The sequence below is a fragment of the Bacillus rossius genome, chromosome 13, assembly GCF_032445375.1.
Source record: "Bacillus rossius redtenbacheri isolate Brsri chromosome 13, Brsri_v3, whole genome shotgun sequence".
In the NCBI taxonomy this organism is placed as follows: domain Eukaryota; kingdom Metazoa; phylum Arthropoda; class Insecta; order Phasmatodea; family Bacillidae; genus Bacillus; species Bacillus rossius.
The window spans coordinates 10120889-10139616 of record NC_086340.1 but is presented as its reverse complement, the minus strand read 5'-3'; the positions used below and the strand labels follow the sequence as shown (position 1 = coordinate 10139616).

The 18728-nt window shown below is 41.6% G+C and overlaps 1 protein-coding gene across 2 annotated transcripts in view; it reads left to right on the top strand.

The window, feature by feature from the left end:
• Positions 1-18728, top strand: part of LOC134538225 (unc-112-related protein-like) — a 126846-nt gene that overhangs the window by 81489 nt on the left and 26629 nt on the right. The gene's annotated exons all lie outside the window — the stretch shown is intronic.

Below are 18728 nucleotides of genomic sequence, written 5' to 3'. Positions count from 1 at the left end.
CTACAGGGAAATCTACAAAGTCTTGTTCGCAAAACGGTGTCAGTAATATTTCATGCTATGTAGTAAAAGTAAATATTGTTATGTATTTTAATCAAACAATCTTGATTCGTTAGTAATACGTATTACTTACATTAATCGAATGTAAGGGTTATAATTAACCGTGTAATAGTTAGAAGCACAATCAAAAATCAAAGATTGCTCCATCAGACAATATATTCGTGTTATTTATCAGACAAGCTGATTTGGCTCCATAAAAAAATTATACCGTTTGAAACTATGTGTTGTAAAATTTCTGTTATCTTGGCAGATATATTGATGATACAGAGGAAAACTCGGGGTATTTGGCCGGAGGAAGAGTGTAGGAACCACGATATTGCCAGATATATCGATAGACAGGGAAAACTCGGGGTATTTGGCCGGAGGAAGAGCGTAGGAACCACGACATTGCCAGATATATCGATGAGACAGGGAAAACTCGGGGAATTTGGCCGGAGGAAGAGTGTAGGAACCACGATATTGCCAGATATATCGATAGACAGGGAAAACTCGGGGTATTTGGCCGGAGGAAGAGAGTAAGAACCACGACATTGCCAGATATATCGATAGACAGGGAAAACTCGGGGTATTTGGCCGGAGGAAGAGATTAGGAACCACGATATTGCCAGATATATCGATAGACAGGGAAAACTCGGGGTATTTGGCCGGAGGAAGAGATTAGGAACCACGACATTGCCAGATATATCGATGAGACAGGGAAAACTCGGGGTATTTGGCCGGAGGAAGAGAGTAGGAACCACGACATTGCCAGATATATCGATGATACAGGGAAAACTCGGGGAATTTGGCGGAATGAAGAGAGTAGGAACCACGATATTGCCAGATATATCGATGAGACAGGGAAAACTCGGGGTATTTGGCCGGAGGAAGAGAGTAGGAACCACGACATTGCCAGATATATCGATGAGACAGGGAAAACTCGGGGTATTTGGCCTGAGGAAGAGTGTAGGAACCACGATATTGCCAGATATATCGATGAGACAGGGAAAACTCGGGGTATTTGGCCGGAGGAAGAGAGTAGGAACCACGATATTGCCAGATATATCGATGAGACAGGGAAAACTCGGGGTATTTGGCCGGAGGAAGAGTGTAGGAACCACGATATTGCCAGATATATCGATGAGACAGGGAAAACTCGGGGAATTTGGCCGAATGAAGAGAGTAGGAACCACGATATTGCCAGATATATCGATGAGACAGGGGAAAATCGGGGAATTTGGCCGGAGAAAGAGAGTAGGAACCACGATATTGCCAGATATATAGATGATACAGGGAAAACTAGGGAATTTTGCCGGAGAGGGCGAACAGGGAAACTGGCTGTAGCAAGTGAGGGGAAAACCCTGCGTGTTGCGATGCGTGCGCAATGCGTGGCGGGACCTCGACTGCTCTAGCCGCCCTCCGCGCGCCATCTGCCCCTGAGTCCACATGGAACTGTTATCAGAGGAGACGCAACGGGCCTATCTGCCCCGGCGCCGAACTGACAGCGAGCCACAGCAGCTGCTGTCTGTCCTGTGGCGTCTCATCCCTGGCTGACATACTCTCTCTCATGTGCACGATCTCTGCCATTAGCGCTACCCTTGTTTCAGCCTGCTCTGTTGCCAGACGGGAAGCCTTATTTTCACTGACGAGAGAGCCAAAACCCGAAGTTCCCCGAAGTTCAAGGGTTTTTTCCGTATCTTTAATGTACCTATCCTAACCAAATCAACCGTCCACGATGTTTTGAAGTATTCATAATGTAGCTAACATAATCTAATTGACCATTAGTATCCTTTTATCAACACTGCCATATTTATTTACAAAAAAAACAAAAAACAACAACCGAAGATGCACGATCAGGCGTTTGGCTCTCTCGTCCGTGAAAAGAAGGCATCCCTGCCAGACACACGCCATAGAGCACAGCAGTTTCAGACACAACTATGGAATTTAATCAAAATTTTGTCTAAAATGTATTTGGAAAATTAAATTTTTTTAAAGTAAAACTGGGAAATACAGTTTCTTGTCGTAATTTCGTCAAGAGCATCATCTAATAATATTAATTTTTTTAATATCTTTTAATATTAAAATTTTGGTATTGTTCGAGCATAGCGCATCATTCAACGGAATGCCTTAATAATAATGACTGACTGCTAAAAATATTTTCTCCTGTGAAATAATTATTTTTTTCTTCTTTCACGATGAATTCAACTGTAATAATACAGGTACTGTCAATATACACTATATTTAGGTGTTAAAAAAACTAACAATTAGCGGGGGAAAAGAGAACAAAACCTATAATTCACGATGGTATACAAAAATATATATTTTTTAATGTTTACAAGCCGGATAGTATCAATCTGACAACAGTGAGCGCAATTTACTGTGTACTGCAAACTAAGCGTGGAACATGCTGTAGTCACGGTGATTGCAGCGACGAAAGTGCAGATGGACGTAGTGTCTGTCACGTGGACCTGAGTTGGGTCCTTTCATCAGAGCTTCTCTTTCGCTTATTGGCAGAGACCGGAAAAATTCGCGAATTCATTTCGCGATAGGCTAAAATACAAATAGTTATACCTCAGTGCTGCCTCTGCTATTGGCTCGCAACTAACCTGGATGACACCAAACAAAAAGCTTTATCGAATCACTGGCTGCTACGTTGGGACGTCTCACAAGACAGCAGCCAATGAGTGGGTGACATTTGACTGACGACCGAGTGTACGTATAACTATGGAGTTCATCCTACAGGGCATTGAACCCGCGAATTTTTCCGGTCCCTACTTATTGGTTTCTTAAGCAAAGAGTACTACCTTTATTATTCCTCATGGTTGCGCTCATGTTTTTTAGTAGTCTGTCGCGACGTGTCATCGGGTCATTAAAATGAGCTTTATGGTGATAGTGGTGCTGCCTACCAAGTTCGCAACCACGATTGGCTGCCATGACGACGTACAGCATGGTCGACAACAGATGACACCTGTAGATAACATTTAAAAAAATCCAATATGGCATCCAACGTCTTCGAGAATGATATAATACAAACCTGCTTTGTGTGCCGAGTAATATGACGTAAATATTGATATCCAGAATGGCAGACGATATCTGACAACATACTTCTCCTAGACGTGTCTTGACGAAGAATTCTCAAGGATTGAAGATGGTGGCAAATTCTGCTTGAAAAAAAAAAAGATCCCATGTGTCTGAAAACAAAGATTTTAAGGTTAAGAGTCTTCTCTCAAGGCAACTGATCCAGAACTATCACGCTCCCCCTACTTGTCGTAAACCCTCTCTTCCAATATGACGACACGTTTATGTTTAAACAAGTTTTTTTATCTGAAAGATATTACTTTAAAATTACTCGAATGTTGGCAGGAATGCTCTTTATATATCACCGCGTTGACGAAGATTGACGGAAATCTTGGAGGATGTTTTTCCTTCGCCGCGTGCGAACGACCGTATTCAAAGCAAGTTCCCGCGTCGCTTGTTTTTCCCGTGTTCTCGGCGGCGGTTCGCGGTTCGCGGTGACTCTTGGTTGGGGGGGGGGGGGGGGGCTGCGTACACAAGGAAGGAGGGGAGGGGGCATGACGTCACTCGTGTTGGCTATATTTAGCATTTCCTGCGGCAGCATCCCAGCTCTCAGCTATCTGCGATTGGAACGCACTGTCTGCCGAGGCGCGCGCTTCTGCGAGACGCTGCCCAGTGCTTTGTAACAACAGCTTTCTCTATGGCGAACTAACTATCCAAGTCGGGCAGCCTTCTTTTCACAGACGAGATAGCCAAAACCCGAAGTTCCCCGAAGTTCATGTTTTTTTCTTCCGTATATTTTAATGTAGCTATCCTAACCAAATCAACCGTCCACAATGTTTTAAAGTATTTATAATGTAGCTAACCTAACCTAATTGACCATTAGTTCTCATGAGTTGTATATTTATTTACAATGAACCAAAAAAAAAAAAAACCGAAGATGCACGATCGGAGGTTTGGCTCTCTCGTCTGTGAAAAGAAGGCTGCCCATCCAAGTCTAGTAATCCACCGACAGAATCCACGTATTATAGCTTGTCGACACCATGGCCCCCACATTCGATTACGGGCCCTGGACCCAGGATCGAAGAATAGCCCCCCCCCCCCCCTCACTCCAATTTTACAATCACGTGCTACATTATAATTGCATGGTTATTTATCACCTACACTCTTTTTAGAATGTTATTTAACCTGGAAATACAGGGTATAATAATTATAGTTACTATTTTATAAGTCCAAACTAAGCTTTATTTATAAAATTATTTTACTTTAAAATAATCACAGCGAGTATGTATATTTATTTCACACACTGAGCCAAAAATGAAAAGAAAAAAATAGTTACAGAAAAATAAAATTAAGCTGGGCCCGGGATATGGACCCAGAGGTCCACACAGCCCCAGCCTTGTGTGGGCCGTGATCGACAAACAGACACACGAGTTTTGCATTCCTGAAATGATAGTTCGTCGCCATTTTCTATTTCAACGGGAGAGTCTACGTGACACTGTGACTTATTGTTGCTCATTTAGTTAGAAGCAATATTTTTGAGATTAAAAAAACAATTTTTTTAGAAAAAAAACGTTGTAAACAGCAACAAACCATTTGTTGAGGCAAAGAAGGCCTCTGCCTCAGTAAGTAGAGAACCTGATTGCTGCGCTACACACGCGTACTAGCCAGATAAAAAACAGTATTATTTACGGAAAAAAAGTTGGTGAGTTGATTTCATTTGTATGTTGCCTTAAAATTAACTTCGTATCAACTCGTCAAATTTTTTGTGATTTTCATACTGTGTGTTTAGCAAGCACACAAGAGATTTCCGACTGTATTTAAACTTATGGCGTGACCTTAAGGCTATCCACAGACGTGTGACTTTAGTGTGTTTTCTGTTCATGTTGTGTGAATAAGTTTTTCAGCCAATGTGTTTCCCCAAGAGCATATCTCAAAAAAATAAATAAATAAAATACGTGGTGTAAAACATCGTCCCTATGTCCCGCCACTGGCTCGACATGCAACATGAAGACTTGAGCATCCCTAAGATACTTTTACTTCCAACACAAAAAAAAAAGGTTATCGGGCACACTACAATTCTACGCAAATGAACAAACTTTCTACGATGTTTTTTTTTTATTTGTTGGGGCCAGTATTTTCACCCTACAAATTCACAATATATTTATTGTATTATTACAAACTATTTCTTGGAAAAATGGTTTCCATAAGAATTAAAAAAAAAAAAAACACAGAATTTTTTTTTGTGTATTACATTTGTAGTCATTCGAAAAGTTGAATTCAGTACTGAACGCCAATTTGTCCGCGTAGGAAAATATTTTTAGCAGAGCGTCATTTTTTTTCGTCAGGCAATCCACTAAATAAAAAAAAAACTGTGCTAACGAAGCTTAGTGTGCAACATTATACGATTCAATAATTGTTTTTTATGGCATTAAAAAAATGCATCTTTTGAAACCAAGATGGCGTCTCTCGGTTCCTGCCCCCCCCCCCCCCCCCCCCAATTTTTTTGATAACGTGCGTTTCTGACGTGTTGTCCCAGTCTTGGCCGAGGGCGGAGTTATCGGCACAGATAACCCAGATAACCCAAGTCCTTGACAATGGCTGCTACGCGGCAGATGTGGCCCGGATCCAGAAGCCGGGAGATAGCTACCGCATGCCGCGAAAGCCTTCCAGGAACAGTCTGAACCTTGGCAGTTCGGCTTGATAAATATTGTGCGTGCGTGATGTTGCACTATAACCGCAAGAACAACAAATAAAAAATAGTGATTCAGAAATACGTGACTACAAGTTTAATTGCATCGCATGAGTCAGTACTTCAAATTTAAGGCTGTGTCCCACACGTATTCCCCCCCCCCCTCCCCCGCTATTAATTTTATTTAAAAGCTATTTACAAAATTTTAACTCGGTGCCTCCCTTGTATTTGTTTTCAAAATTTATTCACTTAGTTTAATACCTGTTGAAAATATTTGTGGCAGAAAAACATATGCAAGTAATGAAGAAAATTAAAAAAAAAGTAATACGGCATTACCTCCTAAATAATCTGAGCATAATCAAATCTCTTCAGTAAGAACTCGAAACTGAAAGTGTTTCCGAATACTAATAACACCTTGATGGACCCTTAACCAAATGAAACCTAAACGCGATAGCTGCATTTGATGATTAAATTAGCCGTGAAAGGATATCCTAATTATCTCGACGCCAACACAAAACAGTGTACTTGAAAATATCCTGAAAATTCATACGAAACTTTTTGTTTCGAAAATTTTTGTTGTTTGAATTTGTCAATCACCTTTTTCTTCAAACCATTGCTCCGGCCATAATTTATCTGAAAGCCGGTTTACGATAGAATACTTAAGAATAAATTAAAAGCAACTGTTTGTCGTGTCCTTAAAATATGACTTTGTATACGACTGTAATGGTTTATGATTGTTAGCTCGTACAGTTAAATCCTAACTAATCAATCCCAAACTAGTAGTTGCTTTGACAATACCACAATAATTACCCCTTCTTATAAAATATTTACACCATTGTTCCCAACCAAATAAATTCGAATGAGATCCCCAATTAAACACTGTTTTTTTTTGTTTCTAGGGAAAAATCCGTAACCTTGTAATAAACTCATAGTTAAAAAAAAGGACAGGTTTTATCGTTGACTGAACTAAAAATTTAATTTTTCTTTGGTCAAACAGCCAAATAATGCACCACAACTCTGTATAACTAAAGTCTTGAAGTTATCAAAATATTGTATTGTCAGAGGTTATTTACATGTATGAAAAATTTCAACGCATTCGGACGTCGAAAAGTGGGTAAAAATTGAACGGAAATATTTTATTACACATTTCATTCATACATACAGGTCAAGGTAATAAATGCTCGGTGATAAATCGCTGCGTTTTCCTTTCGGAAAAAAAAATCCTTGAGTCGGGGGGTGTACGGCCATGTCCAATTGCTACGTTCGCGCACTCTTGTGCGCAGAACTAGTAGTTCCGTGACTGAATCAGGAGCGTCACTGCGAGAGCCACGTCATTCTACTTCCGGCCGACCACGTGCTTCGCCCGCACGTGTGCGCCCTTGGCGGGAAACGACATCCTGACATCCGGCATCGAGGCGATGACGTCATCGGAGCACTACGAAAATGCTACGGTCAGAGGAGGGCGATCGATGGTGTAGAAGAGGGGAGGGGGGACTCGGGAGTTGGACCTTCGATTGCATGTTTGCGTTGTGAGTATGTAGTACACTTTCACATTTTCACACTAGCATACTTGCGCACTTGCATACTCATATACTTGTTCACTCGTATACTGGCGCACTTTCATACTCGCATACTGGATTGGCGCGCAGTCTTCTCGTCGTGCATGGGGCAACTGTGAGACTTGACCATTAATTAACATTTTATGGCGGGGAAGGTGAAGACGGTGCGATGCAAGGGCCCTCGGGTGCTGTCAAGGATCTTATCCCGAGTGTTTTTTTTTTTGCGTGAAAATCATTATGAAATTTCCGTTCTTGTAAAAGTACGGAGGCAGAAACTGCTAGTATGTCTGTAGGCGGGAGCGGGGTTTCACATGGCTTGGTTCCTCCTGAAGGATAAGCCTAAGATGTACATCAAGTTCCGTCCATGCCCGAACACGCCCGAATATTCACCTTCGGCCAACCTCGGGATTTGTTTTATTTTTTGCGCTAGAAAAAATGAATTCAAATATTAAAAGTGGTCGGTTAGGTTAGCTACATTAAAACACTATGTACGGTTAGTTAGGTTAGTACAGCTACATTAAAATAAACAGAGAAATACAAAAATATATATATATAAATAAACCAGAGGTTGGCCGAAGGTGTATATTCGGGCGTGTTCGGGCAGGGACAGAACTTGATGTACATCCTAGGCTTCCCTGTGCGTCGGAGAATGGCAGGTCTCTCTCTCTCTCTCTCTCTCTCTCTCTCTCTCTCTCTCTCTCTCTCTCTCTCTCTCTCTCTCTCTCTCTCTCAGGAGGGAAGCGTCGCTCCGCGCGTAGAGGCACCAGGAAGAAGTCGTCTGTCGGCGGCCGTGGCGGCACCACAACGGACCTCATTGTCGCCGCGCACGTGCGCGCGTCGGTACATGCCGGTCGCGGTGTCTCTCGACACGTCACTCCTACCCTTCCTACGTCAGGAAGTACCCTACTATTATATATACTATATACACACACACACCACTGTACATAGGCGTACCCAGGTGTGTGTGTGTGTGTGTTTGTGTGGTTTTGAGGGTTCAAACACTCCCCCAACCCCCGAAATAAAGGCAAGAATATTATGAACACTCATGTCATTCGAAACTCATTTTCTGAAGTTTCACACCGAGCGACGAGAGAGAACGTCACCACTCAGTTAACGTAAACAAATTTGAATTGCAGTGGTTGGTTGGTTCATGAATGTGGTTACTGAATTTGCAAAAAAAAATAAAAAATAAAAAAAAATAGAAGAATTCTTCTGTAAAAAGTTTGTAAGCTTAAAAAAGTTTATTATAAACAATTAATTTTTGGTGTTTATGCAGTTTTTCTTAAAAATCATAAGCGCCCCCCTTCCCTTCCCGAAAAATATCTATAAGAACACCCCCGAAAAAAAATCCTGGGTACGCCTATGCCACTGTAACTTAACAGAAATTCGCTGAAGCCTGGCCCGCAATAAAAAAAATAAAAAAATAAAAAACGTTACTTTTTTATCTACCGAACTCAAAACGTAATTTGACGAAAATTGCCGAAGGTGCACGAATCGCTCGTACGCCGGCGAAGACCCGGAAAATTGCTTTTTTTTTTTTTTTTTTTTTTTTTTCCAACTGCAGCGCGGATAGTCTCACCGTTCGCACCTCTAGGGGGGTCTGCGTATATATGCGCGAAAAAATATTCGATGTGGGTGGATAATTAAAATATTTGATTCGGGATTATATTCGACAAAACCGGGGATTCGCAGAAGTTAAGTTTAAAACTTAAAATGTGGCAAAAATCACCACTTGTAAAGTCTTCACCATGTTCGTATCTAAAATTATTAATTTTATCCTTTTTTTTATATATATTGTATGTGATAGCAGTAGGGTGGTGGTTTATAGTGGCATAGTATATTTTTTTTCGAGTTAGAATAAATATCATTTCAAATTTATTTTGTTTGATATTTGTTCATACAGTACACTCGGTTTGTGAGTTTTGCTGAATATTCTGAGAAAGGAGGTAATTTTAGAACATGTAGCCTAAGGTGCTCATTCTAAACTCGGCCTTGATAAAGAGTGAGGCTGCATCGTAGCCAAGGGCGTATCTAGCTTTAAACGGCTCAGAGGGTGTTATCCGACCTCTTTTCTTCTTCTTTTTTTTATGGAAGCGGGTCCATGACGTCATACATATTGAACAATGAACAATAATTTGTGAGGTCGTCCATTACGGAATCCCTTACGAAACTACGATGTGTTATTTATTTACTACGCAAACAGAGAAACATTATGACACCTACCGAATTATCTTACGATAAATATCTCTAGCACAAGTAGATCATTTAATATGGTAAACCTTTCGTAAAGTACCTCAAATTATATATATATATATATATATATATATATATATATATATATATATATATATATAGTGAAACTGATGTATTAGGTTTTATAAATATTTAGTTGTTTGCCAATCTTTGTAATTTTTAAACCGTTTAATGGGTAATTTCAGCTTGTTACTGCACATAAGTGGGTTTTGTTTATTTTGTAGAATCCATTGTCGGGCGTAAAACTTTAATCACGTTTGTTTGACGCGTGTTTGACGCGTGTTTTATTATATGCGTGAATGTGTTTACCGACGAGTGTGCCCGACAGTTGGCAGCGCTGCGGCAGCCAGACGTCGCCGGCTGATGCCAGCTGGCTCGCCCGCCCCGTGGAAGTCCAGACAAACGAGATTCATTTATCCTCGCGGTCATCTTTCTTTGGGTTTTTCTTTGTGACGTATAGTGGGAACTAGCGATGGCACATGTCCGAAATATTGTTTGAAATCAATCTTCTTCCATTGCGAGAACCATTCAAAGACATAGTTTATACCATTTGCATCATTTAATTTTTGACCCTTGGGACGTAGATCCGAATTTGAGGAGTACATCCGAGGTACGTACACATTGTGATTTCGATTTCGAGGTTTGGAGTCGATGAAATTGGGATCCGACCCATCACTATACTTTCAACCCGTTTCTCCTCATTCCCCCCACCCCCTTATAAAAATTTTTTTTTCCCACTAAACTTAATCACTAGCACAAGGCCTAGCCGTGCGCGTGTTAAGGGGCCCGCCTCGTCAGGGGTGTATGTGTGTTGGTGAGGCGGGATGATAAGCGCGACGCTCGCTGGTGCTTCCAGCGCGGTATAGCCTCTAAGCGCAAGTCTCTGAACTGGCGCGCATTCGTTTCGTCGTCACAGGATAACTGTGAAATTTGAGCGGTGACCGTAACATTATATGGCGGAGAAATGAAGATAAAGGTGTTATGCAAGCCCCTTAAGTGCTTTCAAGAATCTGTACTGATTGTTTTATGCCTAAAAGTTACTCTGAAAACACGCGTTTTAGGCATTTTGACGCTTCTAAAAATACAGTTTAAAAACTTAATCCGAAATTAAAAGTACTTTTCGGCCCTCAGCGAACTCTTAAATGCTATTCGTAAATAGGACCCACTCGGATATCTTTAGTAGTTTTGAAATTGCGTTGTTTTTCCTGAAGCTCTGCGCACCATGTGTGTGCCCAGGCCCGGGCACACACTCGGTGCGCAGAGCTTCAGGAAAAACAACGCAATTTCAAAACTACTCAAATCCGAGTGGGTCCTATTTACGAATAGCATTTAAGAATTCGCCGAGGGCCGAAAAGTACTTTTGATTTCGGATTAAGTTTTTAAACTGTATTTTTAGACGGGTTAAAATGGCTAAAACGCGTGTTTTCAGGGTAATTTTTTGGCGTAAAACAACCGGTACAGATTCTTGAAAGCACTTACGGGACTTGCATTACACCTTTATCTTCATTTCTCAGCCATATAATGTTACGGTCACCGCTCATATGCACGACGAGAAGACTGCGCGCCAGTCCAGAGGAGACAACGCGCTAGAAGCACCAGCGAGCGTCGCGCTTATCATCTCGCCTCACCAACACACGTACACCCAAGCATGTACGGTGTATGCAGCAACTGCAGTGATGGATCGGTAGCTCCCGGGAGTCTCAAGGACGGAGGCTGACGGCCGAACAAGCACACCTTCAGTCCGTCGCCCCAGCCACAGCCAGGAGCAGGAGCAGCCAGAGAAGATAACCGACTGGAGTGGCCGTCGCACGCCCGAACATCATACGACCGGGAATGTCGGGGGTGCCCTGAATGATCCCAGTCATTCCCAGAAGGCAGTGGCTTGCCTCGCGCACGGCCGCCAGTTGCAAGTAGGCAGACCGCGGACGTGGACCTTTGAATATATATATACTGTATAGAAGTCGCGAGTGGATAGGATTTACTCTACGTTTTTCAGGAGCGTATGATGAGCAGCTTGGGAACTTCACCGCTGCAGTGCGCTGCCGTACCGCCCTGTATCGTGTTAGGTTGTTATGTACACGTTAGAGCGCAGCACTGTCGCCCGCTGTCATTCCCCCGCACCCCCCCACCAATCATTCACTGCAGCTCAAGGTCGTTCAACGGGAGGGGGAAGGGGTGTTTGAAGAGTTCGACACTTGTCCGCTAGGGACCACCACGAGTCGATGCCCTAGAGATGGTGGCGATTGCGGCGGTGAATGAACCAACTACCTCAAAACCGTATTAGAAATTTTAACCTGGGCTGGCGGCTTCTATACAGTATATATATTCAAAGCGTGGACATAACCTTGTTTGCAGAGTAGGTAGGGGTCGTCCAAGTTCGGGTTTTGTAATCTGGTTTCATATTTCTCCTGCCAGTCATCATTCTGCTAATACTCCATCCCTACCCTATTTCATTCTCGTTTACAGGCCGTTCAGGGAGACAGGTTCATTTCTAGAGTAGAGCATCACTAATCATCAGCCCCCACACAATCAGACCATGCATCAGCAAGGGCCTGTTTGCTGCAGATTGCGATTTAAAATAGTTTTTCTTGACTAAAAGTACAATCCAATAGTAACGGTTCAAAAAAAAAAAAAAAAAAAAAACTTGGAACAATACTGCACAGCAGATAGACTGTAAACGTTCTTAAGATTTAGGTTAAGTTTGTTCACTGTAATCTGTTAAGGATGGTAGCTTTAAATTAATGAGGCCGACGCGGGACCTGGGTGAGCGTCGCTGGCGGGTTTGACCGGCCGGTCCTCGGGCGAGGTAACTGGAGCTGGCGACCGCGTGGTAGGGGCTGGTAGGGGCTGGTAGGGGCTGGTAGGGGGCTGGTAGGGCCACGGTAACCGCACACCGATGTGCGGTTTGCGCGGTCCGGCGGTCCCGGTCGGTGGCGTCGGTGTGCGGGCGCCAGCCCTCGCCTCCTCCGGGCTCCGATAAGCCACTCGCGAACAAATATTTACGTGTCCCGTGATATATCACGCTCAAAGAAATTGATTTTTGTAAATATCCCACCAACTGTCTCTCTGGTCTATCGCCGATTGGAACGGAACCGCCGAGATGTGATAATCAAGCGCATCCGTGTGCCTTGTTTCGAGCATCTGAACCTCCTGGGTTTCTGTGAAAGTAGGGGGCGCATCTACCACTGCCACGCCACTTGAATTGGTTCATGCAAAAAGGACTTTCAGTCCATTTTTTTCCTTCCTTAATTCCAGTTTTTACTTGAGTAAATAAACTATTTTGTAGTAACATATGACATATTATAACTTTTTTTACTACCATTTTATCTGATAAACAATTGAAAATAATATAAATACTAAAATAACAATAAAATTTAAAAAAAAATATGTGCAATAAAAAACTTTTCCATGCAAAAAGGACTTCAGTGCAACAAATATTTTTTTTTTCTCGATAAACTATGTACAAGAACAGTAGCACCTATAGATTATTAATATGAGTGGTAACAGTATTAGGTACCATATAAAAAAAAGTGTTATTGTATTATTAAAATCTTAAGGCACAAACAGTTTTTTTTTGTGTTTTTCTCAAAACACTTATTTAGGACTGAATCCCTTTTTGCACGGACCGATTTACTTGTTTTTCAATGGCGTAAGATAGTTGTCGCTGTGTTGGAGAAAAGGGGGGGGGGGGGGGCGGCATCATTGACCAGGCCACCGGCTCAGCAGCTGCCAGTGTCCGAACTGCATCCTCATTAATCTCGAACTGTCAGTTTTGTCATCGCAACCAACAAACAGTTATTACGATCTCCTCTTGCGGGACTGCGCAGCCTTGCAGTTTTTTGAATTCGAATTAGTCGGAAAACTGCTCCGCGTCGGCGAAATTCGATTGGGCATTTTTGTTGAAACTGATTCACTTGAATCAGCGCATTCTACAGACCACGGGGGATTCCTTTCTCACTAGATTTTAGAGTCGAATAAAAAAAATGGACGCGTGTACGTGCGGTAGTTAGAAGTTATACTTACTTGGGGTAATAAAAATTAACTTTTAAGTTTGTATGCAAATAGTCAAAGAAATGAAATGACTGAAGGGATATTTTAAATACGGTTGGTAAATTATAAATTCAGTCAAATTAAGAAAAAATTGCATACATATTCAGTATTCAATATAAATATAAACACGCTTATAAAATTAATTATTTAATTTAGTCAAATAACCGAGATCACTAAATTGATAATGAAATTAATAAATATGCGGACTGTATATCCTAATTTATTTATTTTAAGAATGTATTAAATAATAATGCAATAATTTATAATGGGAAGGAATTATTCATACGGGAACATTATCTCACTTATATAAATACACTTGTGAAAAAATTTACAAACACAATTTATATCACTAATATTCACAATAGATAAAAGTCTTTAATGACATGGGCCAGTATTTAATAACAATCACTAAGGCATAAGATTTAGAAGCACCTATAATTTTTATTTCTATGTAGCATTTTTTTTTATCCTTTGAAAATTTCGTTGCATAATTCACTCTCATCATTCTTCTAAAGACGTATAACTTGAAAGAAACAAAAGTGACGGTATTTTTTTTTTTGACGTTGCCGATAGTAAAACGTCACAATTCAGTTTTTTATGTTCTGATCCGAGCACATTTCTCCCACTCGTTCCACTCCGATTAGTTTCCCCCCCTCTCGCTGTTGCTGAAGCCATTTGTCGGCCATTGTCGTACATTCTCGGCCATTGTCGGCGCGCGCGTGCCTCGTAGTTGTCGAGCGATCAGGCGTCAGGGCTTTCATCCGCCGTGATCGATGTGCAGTTTCCTGCACTCGGCCTTCTGACCCCGTCGACGAGATGCCTCTACTGTTCTCGCTCGGAGTAAGTTGCGTCTCTGCGTTTCGAGATTTCCATTTAGTGTAACTTTTGACTCGGAGAAGCTACAACGTTCGTTTTTAAATCGTCAACTATCGTCAAAATCTATCGATTGCAATATATAAAACATTAGTATAAAAATAGTTACAGTGAATATATATGGTGTTAAAATAAAAAAATAGCGTATTTTATATTTTGTGTATAAAATATTACCTGTTACGTACACGTATTCACGTACAACAAACGGCCGTGTCCATGACACAGCCACATCCCATTTTTTGACGTGACACAACGTCTAATAAATCGATGAACGCCGGCTGCACGCACGAAAAAGTGTCCCGTTACGCACATTGTTCCGTTACGCTGTGTTCCGTTACGCTGTCGGCGAATGCGGTAATAATATGTTATGTTACAATTGACTAAAAAATTATGGCGATTCATATAATTGTTGATATATATTTGATTACAGTTTATTTATATGAAAACTTGTTCATAATTATATTTAATCTTTATAGCTAAACGCCAGTTTTTAAAATTATGTACAAGTCATCTACACGTGAACTTTTTCGTCGACTGTTTATAAAGTGAAGTGAAAAGTTGATGTGGTTTTCATTGCTTATTACAACAAAAATTTCTGCAATAAAGGTTAATTATCCTTGCATTTAAAAAAAATCTAATTACTAGTATAATTTCAAGTAATTATTCTTTTATTATTAAAATAAAAATGATTCAATTTTATTCATAAAAGCATGCAATCATTTCATCAATGTTTTTTTATGACGTCGTCACTTTAAACTATCGTCCGTAAACCAACTTTACAGACGACATATTTTTTTTTTCGTGGACGAGCCGCCATGGAGCGCACCACACGCGTCGCCGCCGCAGCAGGAAGCGGCGGTTCTTTTTACAGGCTCGTCAATCGCCCACCGGGGGGCCGTGTCCGTCGTAACCCCTCCCTGACTCGCGGTCGTCAAGCCGGCGAGGTACACAGTCCTTTTCGCCGCGTCCCGTCAGGGGTGTGTATCTGTGCCAGTGAGGCGCCATGACGCTCGCTGGTGCTTCTAGCGCGGTGTCTCCTCTGGACTGGCGCGCAGTCTTCTCGTCGTCACACAGTGGCGTAGCCAGAATTTGTGTATGGGGGGTGTTAAGGAGCATGCCGCCCCCCCCCCCGCTTTAATACGGGCGGGGGGGGGGGGGGGTCCTCCCCCGGGAAAAATTGGTTTTTAAGGTGTAAAATAGTGTTATTTTAGCAGTTTTCGGTACTTAAATTAAAATATTGTAATGGTAAAAATTGTATTAATTTTAATATGAAATTTGTTTGAGTGATGAATAAGAAATTAATTAAAGATTTGGTGCTAAGGGGGGGGGGGGGGGGGGTTCAACCCCTAAACCCCCCCCCCCCTGGCTACGCCCCTGTCGTCACAGGATAACTGTGCATTTTTTTTTAGCGGTGACCGTAACATTATACAGGCTAGAAATGAAGACAAAGGTGTAATGCAAGTCCCTTAAGTGCTTTCAAGAATCTGTACCGGTTGATTTACGCCTAGCCATTTTAACTCTTCTAAAAATAGAGTTTAAAAACCTAATCCGAAATCAAAAGGCCTTTTCGGGCCTCAGCGAACTCTTAAAATGCCTTTACGTAAGGAGACCCCCACTCGGATATCTCGAGTAGTTTTGAAAATCGCGTTGTTTTTCCTGAAGCTCTATGCGCACCGTGTGTGTGCCCGGGTAGGCGGAGACCTAAGACTCAATAACTTGTGCAATGTTTATTTTTTGTAACTTTATAGTCATCAACTGATAAAAGCGCGTTTTTTTTAGTTTTTTTTAAATATATAATTTTTTTTTTATCATAGAAGAGTGGAAACGCTCAAACGGTTGTTTGCAATGTAGGACCGTTCCTGAGAGCGAGACTCAACTCTGCAAGCCCAGTTCACCGGCGCGCGATCTGCGGCGTTGTTCGCAGCCGACACAGGGCCCGTTATACAACTGCACGGAAGCGGAGACGTATCACGCAAACGGAGACGGATCTCAAGGATCAGAGTTTCTACAACGGCACGCAGACGGAGACGGACCCGTAAGGAAGTAGTTCGGCAATGCTGAGCTCTTTTGTTTACGTTGCCCCGTGGCGACATATAGAAGCCGAGAGTACTTGGCTGCTACCAGGGGCGTAGCCAGGGGGGGTTTTAGGGGTTAAACCCCCCCCCCCACCCCCTTAGCTCCAAATCTTTAATTAATTTCTTATTCATCACTCAAACAAATTTCATATTAAAATTAATAAAATTTTTACCATTACAATATTTAAATTTAAGTACCGAAAACTGCTAAAATAGCACTATTTTACACCTTAAAATCCAAATTTTCCCGGGGGAGGATTTCCCGTTTGGGGGGGGGGGGGGGCATGCTTCTTAACACCCCCCATACACAAATCCTGGCTACGCCACTGGCTGCTACATGTTTGTTTATGTTCTAAATACGTTAAAAATTATTTCAAGTAAAAAAATAATATATATATAGTGTTTTATTATTACTTTGTCTTTATATTTATTATAATGTAAATTCATGTCGTGCTATGATTTCGAAGCTTTATATACCTATATTTAATTTAAATTAATATTTCGTAATCTTGAAAAGCTGTCGCATTGGTTGCCATTTGTTACGTTTCCGTGCATTATGGAAATAGCAGACGCGATAGTGGAAATATTCCGGGAGATCCGTGTCCGTTTGCGTGCCGTTGTAGAACGGGCTTCATGTCGGCGCTGGATTCCGTAGTGGACAGGGAAGGAGGAGGGGGTGGGTGGTTGGCATTTCGTCCGAAAGCTGCAGATCATCCGATGGCATTTGCACGACGCCCAGGTGCGAAATGTCACAGACGGAGAACCGAATGCGGGAGAGAAACCGAGACTCAACGAGGATGAAAGACAGATAATTTCCCTCCGCGTTTGGAAATCGAGAAAAAACAAACGAGCGTAGGCATTGGCGCGTGCATACACATCACGTTTTCAGTTGAAATCATGGCGTTTGGAATTTTTCAGGTAGACGTCATGCTCTTACATAATCGAAATCGCCATCGCCATGTTGTTCCGTCCAAATGAGTTGGTGCGATGGTTAATAAGTGTGGATTAGAATTTCCGTCGTCAAACACGTCACTTCCATAAAATCAGTCATTTGAAACTGTTTCCTCAATGCAAACACCACATTTCACCCATTTTTTTGGGCGTCTAACCAATATGGGACAGTGTTCAGTAGTTATAGGTTCAAAAAGGGTGGGTCCTTCGATTAAATGCCGAGTTAATGAAACTTGGGGTGGTGGTTTGGTATGGTACAGTAGTGCCCCACCCAATTTATCCAACAAAAAATCCTTGTGGAAACTATGGGGGGCCGAAAAACCCCAATTTTTTTGGCACTTTTTTCAGTTTTTTTTGCCTATAACTTTTTTCTTTTGCCTCATACGACTTAGACTATTCTATTCGATTTTGTAGAGCGTTAAATTTCCTACAATTTTCACTATTCAAACATATTTTTTGACTTCATACTTCCCGAGATACAGGATTTCAAAAATGTGCGAAATATCCCAAATTGGCAAAATATGGCGCAAAAAAAAAAACTGGTTTTTGCTGTATATGTTTCATATTACAACATATCCAATGGTTGAAAGTACATAACGATTGGACTACATGGTATTAAAATAATACTGATTTTGAGCTGGAAATAATAAAAAAAACTGCTTTACTCGATCACCATGTGATTCATGCGGACGTTATTAAATAATTCAAAATTAGTATTTTGACGCAGTGTATGTTGTAAGCGCAGTGGGCGTGGAATATCAAACACTGCATTTGAAACTGATACGTAGAGAGTGATGCGAGGTTCAATAAACCCCGTAGCCGGTAGCGCTCGCCTCCTGATCTCTGAAACATAAGCCTTGTGTGGGAACAGCGTCTCGGCCAGTCCTAAACAAATCAGCTGAGGTGTCGTGGCAGACATCTTTGTTCGTTATTCTTTGGGTTGCTTTGCTTATATATATATATATATATATATATATATATATATATATATATATATATATATATTCCCTAACTAAAAAGTGCAACTGCGATTGCAACATCCCAAGTTCCTTCCGTATTCCACGATGGAAACTGTATGTACATCCAACAGCAACAGAGACCGCAAGACTGATCGTGTGTGTGTGTGTGTGTGAGCGAGAGAGTGTGAGTGTGTGTGTGTGTGAGAGACCGAGAGCGAGAGAGAGAGAGTGTGTGTGTGTGTAAGCGGGGGGGGGGGGGGGGGTT